This window comes from Mustela lutreola, chromosome 2 (assembly GCF_030435805.1).
Source record: "Mustela lutreola isolate mMusLut2 chromosome 2, mMusLut2.pri, whole genome shotgun sequence".
NCBI lineage: Eukaryota > Metazoa > Chordata > Mammalia > Carnivora > Mustelidae > Mustela > Mustela lutreola.
This window is the reverse complement of record NC_081291.1, coordinates 5,794,576-5,805,226: the sequence shown is the minus strand read 5'-3', so window position 1 is coordinate 5,805,226 and position 10,651 is coordinate 5,794,576.

The following is a 10,651-nucleotide window of genomic DNA, read 5'->3' as shown; positions in this document are numbered from 1 at the left end:
CGTTGTTGTGTGAGCGTCCTGACCATCTGTGTCCCCACCATCTAGAACTTTCTCATCTGAAACTGAAACTATGCCTGAATTCAACACTGACTCCCCAGCCCCTGGCTCCCACCACCTGCGCTCTGTGTCTGTGGATTTGACTCCTCTAGGGACCTCCTAGGAGAGGGATGCTACAGCATTTGACCTTTGGTGACTGGCTTAGTTCACTGAGTATGGTGCCCTCCGGGTTCTTTTGTGTCGTAGCGGGTGTCAGACTGTCCTTCCTTTTTAAGATTGTGAGACTCCGCGATGTGGATGGGTCACGTCATGTCTACCCACTTACCCGTCAGTGGACCCCGGGGTTGCTTCCACTTCTTGGGCGCCATGGATGACGGCCGCGGCAAACACGGATGTGTGCGTGTCTAGGTCTGAGTCCCTGCTTTCACTTCCTCTGGGTGTGGACCCAGCGGGGGGATTGCTGGGTCATGGGTCTTTCTAAGTTGGACTTGTTGAGGAATCCACGCTCTTTCTCGCAGTGGCTATACGCCTTTCCCTGCCCACCGGCAACACAGTGGCTTTGGAAGGTTTTTGGGTGGAGACTAGTCAGATCTGTGTTTCCAGAAGGGCAGAGAGTGCAGGGGACCGAGGAGAGACGAGGCCTAGGTTGGGGCAGCAGTGGGGGGCACGGGGTGGGGGCACCAAGTAGAATGATGAAGGCACCTTGGTTGGCATGGGTCACCGGGGAGGCCATCTTCCCTGAGATGGGGTGCGGGGAAGGACATAGGAGCAGGGGACGGTGCTCGGCTCTCTTTTGATCATGTTCAGTCTGAGATACTTCAGGAACCGTTCAAGGGGAGATTGCAGGGGCTCTGGATGTTTCAGGTGGGGACCCAGAAGAGATTTGTACCAGGAACCAGTCTGGAGGCCTTGGGACAGCAGCAGAGATTGATGCCGTGGGGGTGAATGGCGTTGTCCAAAGAGGTCATGCTGGCCAAGAACGGCCCCAGGGCTCATGTATGTCGTGTCTCCAGACGCTTATCCGAAGACCCCACACCCCGCCCCCACCTTGCAAGAGCCCAGAACCAGCCGAGGTGGGCTGAGCACCCTAACTGGGATTCTCTGGGCTTGGAGAGCGCTACTCTTCAAGGTGGCCTTGGTGCACCTGGAGCTGGAGCTCCCCAGGCGTGTTGCTTGGCTGTGGCAGCCACGACCACGTGCCCTGGCTGCGGGGCTCCAGCAGCAGACCTCGATTTCTCAGTTCTGGAGCCTTGGAAGCCAAAGATCAAGGTGTCGGCAGGGTCGGTTCCTTCTCAAGCCTCTCCCCTTGGCTTGCAGATGGCCATCCTCTCCCCGTGGCTTCACGGGTGATCGCCTCATCCTCTGAGGACGTCAGTCATACTGGATCAGGGCCCACCCTAATGACCTCATTTTAACTTAATTACCTCCCTGGAGACGCTGTCTCCAAATACAGTCACATTCTGAGGTCCTGGGGTTCTTAGTACGGGCTGCTGTAATAAAATATCATGGACTGGGCGGCTTGTACGCAACAGAAATTTATTTCTCACACTGAGGCAAGCTGCAAGCCCGAGATCAAGGTGCCAACATGCGGCCTTGTGGGGAAGGCCATTTCCCAGGTTGCAGAGTGCCGACTTCTTATACCCTCCCTTGACAGAGAGAGGATGAGCGATGTCTCTGGGGTTTCTCTTATAAGGGCGCTCACTGATCCCCCCGGTGAGGATGCCAGCCCTGTGACCTAATTACCTCCCAGAGGCCCCATCCGATACCATTACGCTAGGGGTTAGGATTTCAACATGACAGCTAAAGCAGGGGACACAAGCCTTCAGTCCTTTGCACGGGGATTAGAATGCCAGCATATGAATTCATGGGATTGGCAGTGACCCAGGCCAGTCTGTAACAGCAGGGAAGATAATTCCAGCTTGGTGAGGCAGAGTGGAGCACAGGCCTGGCGTCAGACCACCTGGTTCAAATGCCCAGTTGTTCCAATTCCTGGATTCTGTAAAGGAAGGAGCCATCTTTTCTGGGCTTTGGCCCCTGTCTGAGTTTCCTACTGCTTCTGTAATGAATCACCACCAACCTGGTGCTTCAAACACTGTACATTTATTTATTTATATATTTTTAAGATTTTTTAATTTATTTGACACAGAGAGCAAGAGAAGGAACACAAGCAGGGCAAGTGGGAGAGGGAGAAGCAGTCTTCCCACTGAGCATGGACCCCGATTCAGGGCTCTATCCCAGGACACTGGGATCATGACCTGAGCCCAAGGCAGACGTTTAACGACTGAGCCACACAGGTACCCCCCAACACACATACATTAGTTTACAGTTCCAGAGCCCAGAAGTTTGAAATGGGTCTCTCTGAGCTAAAATCCAGGTGTCTGTAGGGGTGCATTCCTTCTGGAGGCTCCAGAGGAGAATCTGTTATTTTGCCTTTCCAGCTTCTAGAGGCGCCTGCAGTCCTCAACTGTGGCCACATTCCCTACCTTTGAAGCCAGTGGTAGCCGGCTGGGTCTTTCTCACACTGCATCGCTCTGACCTCTGCTTCCACCATCGTCCCTTTTCCGGATGCTGACCCTTCTGCCTCCATCCTGCAGGGACCCTTGTGATGACATGGGACCCCCATGGGTAATCCAAGATCATCTCAAGATCCTCAGTGTAATCACTTCGGCAAAGTCCCTTTGGCCATGTAAGAGGACATATTCATATATATATATACATATATATATACACACACACACATATATTTTTTATTTTTAAAAAGATTTTATTTATCTGAGAGAGAGACAGAGATAGAGAGCATGAGCATGGGGAGGGACAGAGGGAGAGGGAGAAACAGACTCCCTGTTGAGCAGGGAGCTCGACATGGGGCTCTGTCCCAGGACCATGACCTGAGCTGAAGGCAGATGATTAACCAACTGAGCCACCCAGGCACCCCTTTATTTATTTATTTTAGAGAGAATGAATATGAAGAGCAGAGAGAGGGGGAGAGAGAATCTCAACCAGACTCCCCACTGAGCACAGAGCCCAACTCAGGCCTTGAGCTCACCACCCTGAGGTCAAGACCTGATCCAAAACCAAGAGTAGGATGCTGGTCTCAAGTGTCAGCACCATGGACAGCGAGAGAGAGCTGTCCCGGGTGCTGCCAAGGCCCCCTAAAAGCCTTCCCCTCCTAGCCTGCTCCCAGGAGACATTTAGGTTTTGAGGGGCACAGTTAAACCAAAAATTCAGTCCCTGTTGGCCCCTTGTCGACCCCTCTGCCCTAGTGTCCTTCCCCTCAACCCCAATACACCAGATTCTTTTTCTCAAACTATCAAGACTCCTGCCTTGAAATGCTTTGTCCTTTGCTCTTTACTCTTTGTGTAGCTGAATAAGTCTTTTCTCAAATACCATCTTTTCAGACTGTCCAAAACTACTGTCTCATGTAGCTTCCCCACCCCACCCGCCCAGTTTCCTTGCTTTTAAGTCACGATCTCTAGCCATAGTTGTTTTACATATTATCATCCTATTTTATAGGAGAGAAAACCAAGGCTCATGAAGGGGTTAATTTAAGAGATGGAGCCAGGACTCATATTCATAAGCTTACTGTTTCCCAATGCTGTTTCCTTTGGGAGTGGACTTGCTGAGATTTCCATTATAGGCTGTAGTCCTGGGACCAGCACTTAGTCCTCAAGAAGGAAGTCCTCCATGGGCCTAGAAGGAGCCCCTGATCAGTAGAGCCTACCTCTACAGTACCCCAAGTCTCGTCAACTTATACTGGTATCAACCTTTTGTACCTTCTCTTACTGATCCTGGGCAGGATGAGACCCCTGGCACCTTGAAGCTGGAGTGGAGCCTGCTTGGAGGTTCCCCCCTCCCAAATTTATATGTTGAAATGCTAAACCCCAGGACCACAGAATGTGACTCTTTTTGGCAATAAGGTTTTTAAAGAGGGAATTAAGCCAGAATTAATCCAACTGGCATCCTTATAAAAGGGGGAAATTTGGACACTAAGGTACATGGAGGGAAGACAGTGTGAAGACACAGGGAGAACATCGTTTACAAGGCCAAGGAATACCCGAGGCCACCAGAAGCTAGGAAAGAAGGATGGGACAGATTCTCAATGCTCAGAGGATTCCCCCCTGTTAACACCCTGATCTCTGACTTCAAGCCTCCAGAACCATGAGACAAGAAATTTCTAAGTCACCTTGTCTGTAGTCCTTTGTTATGGAAGCCCTACCCATCTAATATAAAGCACTTGACTGAACCCAGGTACCAAGATGTGGTTAGGTTGGTGTATCAGTCAGGACAAATCAGATTATGCTGCTGTAACAAATGACTCCAAAGTCTGAGGGACTTAAAGCTATGCAAAATTAACTTTTTGCTCTCAAGATGTATATGTTGCAAATCATCTAGGAATTCTTCCCCATGCGCCTCACTCCTCATCCCACATGATGAAACAGCCACATCTGGAATGTTTCAGATTACTGTAGCAGAGGAAAGAAATCTGGGAGTGGGGTGGGGTGTACTGCACAGCAATTAAATGCCCTGGCCCAGAAATGATGCTGCTCATTGGCCAGAACAAGTCACATGGCCCTACTCAATCATGAGCATGCAGGAAAGAGCAGTCCTACCCCATGCCCCAAAGAGAGAGAATTGGAAATTTTTGGTGAATACATCATTTAACAGAATTAGTTCGGCTCCCACTGGAACTTCTTGGGCTGTCCAGGCTGCTTCTCCCTGGTTCTAGAGTTTAAGGCTCAGCTAATGCTGAGAAATCTTGGGGTTCTGATGAAGGCTTTGGTTTTGGGTCAGGGGGCCTGCCCTGCAGCTCATGGGAGCTGTCCAAGAGGAGTGGGATCAGAGGAGACTGATGGAGCCAGGCTTCCAAGGGGCTTCCCTTTGCATGTTTCTGGCCAGGTCTCTGAAAACAACCACACTGAGGTCAGATCCGAAACATCTGGAAAGCTGGTTAAAGGGTCGCTCCTATAGAGAGTGGTTTCCTAGGTATCTGTCCCCCAGATGAAAACAGATGTCCAGCGAAATCTTGTACTCAGAAGTTCCTAGCAGCATTACTCATAATAGTCAGTCATACACCCATCAACTGATGAAGGAATGAACAAATTTTTATAGCCACACAATGGTATATGATTCAGTCACAAAGGGAGTGAAGTATTGCCCCATGACACAATGTGGATGAAGCTCGGAAGCACTATGCGGAATGAAAGAATGTATTAATGTGATGACTTGATGCATAGATACATCGTGAAAGGATCCCCCATTGAGGTGGGTGACATGCTCCTGACCTCGCATATTTACGCCCCCTCCCTTTTTGTGAGCACAGTTAAGTTCTGCTCTTAGCAAATGTCAATAATAATAATACCGTACAACGTTATCAGCTATAGTCATCATGTTCTACATCAGATCCCTAGACCTTATTCATCTTATAACAAAGTTTGTGCCCTTTTACCAACCTCTTCCTATTTCTCCATCTCCCAGCCCCTGGAAACCACTTTTCTATTCTTTGTTTCTTTCTTTTTTTTTTTTTTTAAGATTTTATTTATTTGACAGAGATCACAAGTAGGCAGAAAGGCAGGTAGAGAGAGAGAGAAGCAGGCTCCCCACTGAGCAGAGAGCCCGATGTGGGGCTCCATGCCAAGACCCTGGGATCATGGCCTGAGCCGAAGGCAGAGGCTTTAACCCACTGAGCCACCCAGGCTCCTCTTCTCTGTTTCTATGAAGTCAGCTCCCCCGTTCCCATGCCCAGATTCCACTTGTAAGTGATGCCTTAACAGTGTTGTTCTTTCTCTGTCTGACTCACTTCACTTAAAATAATGCCCTGCAGTTTTTCTCATGTTGTTGTAAATGACAGGATTTTTTTTTTTAGGTTTTTAAAATTTATTTGTTGGGTGTGGCACAAACAGGAGGAGTGACAGGCAGAGGCAGAGGGAGAAGCAGACTCTCCGCTGAGCAAGGAGCTGGATGTAGGACTTGACCCCAGGAGTCACTCAGGTGCCATTTATCTCAGAAATTCAGGATTTATTTCTTTTTAAAGGTAAAATAAGGCATGTCTGGGTGGCTCAGTCAGTTAAGCATCTGCCTTCGGCTCAGGTCATGATCCCAGGGTCCTGGGATTGAGCCCTGCATCAGGCTCACTGCTCAGAAGGGAGCCTGCTTCCCTCTCTCCTTCTACCTGCTGCTCCCCCTCTTTGTGCTCTCTCTCTCTCTCTCTAAAAATAAATAAAATATTTTTTCAAAAATGCCAAAAAATATTCCACTGAGTATACCCACTACCTTTTCTTTATCCTTTCAATCGATCAGTGGGCACTTGGATTGTTTCCATACCTTGGATATTGTGAATGATGCGGCAGTGAACATCAGGGTGCAGATATCTCTTTGAGATGGTGATTTCCTGTTCTCTGCATGTATACCTAGAAGGGGAACTGCTGGGGCGCCTGGGTGGCTCAGTTGGTTAAGTGTCTGCCTTTGGGTTGGGTTGTGTTCTCAGGGTCCTGGGATTGAGCCCCGCATTGGGCTCCCTGCTCAGTGGGGAGCCTGCTTCTCCCTCTCCCTCTCCCATTACCCCTGCTTGTACGCTCATGCACACCCTCTCTTTCTGTGTCAAATAAGTAAAATCTTAAAAAGAAAAAAAAAAAGGAAGAAGAAGTGGAACTTCTGGGTCATATGGTAGTTTTATTTTAAAAAAATTTTAAGGACCCTCCGTACTGTTTTCTATAGTGGCTGCACCAGTTTACATTCCTACCAAAGTGCATAAGACTTCCTTTTTCTCCACATCCTGTGATGGAAATGTTTTCAAGTCAACCGGGGAGATGGATGTACAGCTCTGTACACTAGAGTACACTAGAGCCCACCAAATTGTACGCTTTCCATGGGTGAATTGCGTGATGTGTCAGTTAGATCCTCAGACTCAAGTAGGAAACTTTGGGAACAGAAGATTTAGGGTGGTTCAAAACAGGGACCTAGATTTTCTCAGAATTGGGGGAGATCCTGCCCCTTGCCAGCCAGGGAGCTCCCTTTCTCATCTGGGTCTTTTACAGAATTTTAGTCCCTGTCTCAAAGGGTTGCTTTGAATGAAATGGAGATCCTTACAGGAGGAGACACACACGGAGAGACACACACACGCACACGCACATGCACACACACCCCCACTCCTGGAGCAGCCTCTGCCTCTTACTTGCCCGCCACCAGGGGGCGATCCTGCCGTGATAGTTGGGTGTCTGGCCCCAGCCGTGAAGAATTCAAGGGTGGACCGTTCTCCTGCGGACTCAGGGAGCCTTAAAGTGTGGGCAGCAGTTGGCTAACTCCTTGCTTTCTTTTGTCCTTTATGGTTTAAACAACGTGCAGTGGAGAGGGGGCGCTCTTTCTCATTATAAAACGATCGCTGGTGTGTGTAAAATAAGTAAAGCATAAAAATAAAGGTGCTATGTGTTCATTAGGAAAGATATATTCATAATATATGGTCATTAGAACACTCAGAAAATATAGAATATAAAAAAAGGAAAGTAAGTCATCCACATGTGTTCCACTCCCTGGACACAAACACTGCTAATATTTTCTTCTCGTTTCCCAGCTTGTTCCTCTACGCTCAGTTTAAATGACCCGGTTTTGCTGTTATTGAAACTCAAAGCTCTGAACGAAGAGGCAGACAGATTTGATCACATGAAAACACGTCATCATGAACAAAGACAAAAGACCAACCAAAGCGAGGCTAGGAAGGGAACACTGGCAGCATAAAGGACAGGCAAGGAGCAGGTACAGCTGTTTATTGAGTGCTTGCCGCACCCTGCGCACTGTTCCGGGTACTTTCTATATACAACTTAATTTAATACTCAACCCTAAGAGATAGATACCATTATTATCTCTATTTTACAGATGAGAACCAGAGACAGGTTAAGTGACTTGCTCAAGATCACACAGCGGAGCCTGAATCAGAGCAGCTTGGTTGGCCCCAGGGTCCATACTCCTTACATCAGTGTGCCTCCTTATATAGTCCAGGTTGGCACCCAAACTATGTGAACAGGCTAAACACAGGAGCGCCTGGGTGGTGCAGTGGGTTAAAGCCTCTGCCTTCAGTTCAGGGCATGATCCCAGGGTCCTGGGATTCCCTGCCCAATGGGGAGCCTGTTTCTCCCCCTTCTTCTGCTCCTCCCCACCCCACTCATGCTCTCCCTCAAATAAACAAATAAAATCTTTTTTTAAAAAGATTTTATTTGTTTATTTTATTTGTTTATTTGTGAGAGAGAGAGAGCCCAAGCCCGGGAAGTGGCAGGCAGAGGGAGAAGCAGGCTCTCCCCTGAGCAAGGAGCCCCTGACTTGGGACTAGATTCCAGGACCCTGGGATCATGACCTCAGCCGAAGGCAGAGGCTTTAACCCACTGAGCCACCCAGGTGCCCCAGTAATGGGACAAATCTTAATTCTTATTAGAATCTTATGGAGACTTGGATGAATAATGAGCGTCATCACACTGTCGAGCAGCGGAAGTGAAAACTGTTGAAACTTTTTGGGAAGGGGTTCAGCTATGGTGGAACAAAATATTCAAAGCACCTAACCTTTGAGCCTGCCACTCTCTAGCCAACAACAGAGCCCATAAATTCATGTGCCTAAGGATGTGTGCTCATCACAGCCTGGCTTGCAATGATGCCATTGCTTGTAAAAGTGAAACGTGGCATAGAGTCTCCACGACTGACAATAGGGGCATAGTTAGACAAATTGGGCCTGGCATGCTATGGGAACGCTCTGTAGCCATTAAAAAGAATGAGACAGACCCGTATTCACTGCCACGGAAAAATCCCTCCATACCTTGCTCCATGGGAAAAAAAAAAGAAACCCACATAACATTGCGTACAATATGAGTGGCTTTATGTTAGAGAACACGGACGGACACATGTACCGGACACCTCGGAAGTCTCCTCCAGACAATGGGCAGTGGGTCCCTCTTAAGAAGACGTGGAGTGAGAGTTTAAGGGGGGAATTTCTGTCTCTTTTACTTTTCTGTTAGTTGAGCCTTTTACAACAAGATTGTATTATTTCGATGATTTTTTTTAAAGATTTTATTTATTTATTTGACAGAGAGAAATCACAAGCAGACAGAGAGCCAGGCAGAGAGAGAGAGGGAAGCAGGCTCCCTCCTGAGCAGAGAGCCCGACGCGGGACCCGATCCCGGGACCCTGAGATCATGACCCGAGCCGAAGGCAGTGGCTTAACCGAGCCACCCAGGCGCCCCTCGATGATTTTTTTAAAGCCCCAGAATATATCTTGTTAAATATTCTTTTAAAGCATGACACCTCCCCCTCTCCCCTGCCCCCACAGCTGCACAATTATTTAACTTGTCCTTTCCTGCTGGGTTGTTTGTGACTTTCCACTGTTCCTGGGAAACTGGGATGCATATCCTTGTATGCTAATCTCCGCGCCTCCGGGATGAATTCCTGATGCTGCTCCCAATTCACTAGTGAAGAAATGAATGAACAGCACAGATTTATTGCTTCTCTGCTTGTGTTCTTACAAAAAGATCTCAGATGTAGAAATACTTGGCAAGTTGCCCTGGAAAAGGCAGTACACACCTCTGGGAATGGATGTAGAGTCTTGCTTCCTAGAACACTTGAAAACGCCAGGCAGGATGGCAATTTAAAAATATCTGTGGGGGCGCCTGGGTGGCTCAGTTGGTTGGGCAGCTGCCTTCGGCTCAGGTCATGATCCCAGCGTCCTGGGATCAAGTCCCATATCGGGCTCCTTGCTCTGCAGGGAGCCTGCTTCTCCCTCTGACTCTGCCTGCCACTCTGTCTGCCTGTGCTCACTCTCGCTCTCTCTGACAAATAAGTAAATAAAATCTTTAAAAAAATAAAAAATAAAAATATCTGTGAAAGCAAGTGAAACAGGAAAGGCTCACATCCATGCGGTGATACCATGTGCCAGGTCCCATTCTAAGAGTTTCAGTGTAATGGGTTTTTTTTCAATTTAATATTTTATTTTTTTAAAGATTTTATTTATTTGACACACAGAGATCACAAGTAGGCAGAGAGGCAGGAGAGAGAGAGGAAGGGAGGCAGGCTCCCTGCTGAGCAGAGAGCCCAATGTGGGGCTTGATCCCAGGACCTTGAGATCATGACCTGAGCCAAAAGCAGAGGCTTTAACCCACTGAGCCACCAAGGAGCCCCTCAATTTAAATATTTTAATTCATTGTGTGCAATAATCCTACTTTGCTCTTCACTTTATAGGTAAACTGAGGCACAGGGTGATGAAGTGATTTGGTCAGTGGTCTGACTTTTTATTTTTTATTTTAAAGATTTTATTTATTTATTTGAGAGAGAGAGAGAGAGAGAACATGAGAAGGGAGAGGGTCAGAGGGAGAAGCAGACTCCCTGCCAAGCAGGGAGTCCGATGCAGGACTCCATCCCAGGACTCCAGGATCATGACCTGAGCTGAAGGCAGTTGCTTAAGCAACAGAGCCACCCAGGAACCCGTGGTCTGACTTTTTAAATAAGAAGCCCAGAGGGGCACCTGGGTGGCTCCATCTGTTAAGTGTCTGCCTTTGGCTCAGGTCATGATGCCGGGGTCCTGGGATGGAGGGGTGGGTCCTGAGATGGAGATTCAAGCCCCACTCTGTCTCCCTGCCAAACAGAGTGGGGGGGTGTGCTTCTCCCTCTTCCTCTGTCCCTC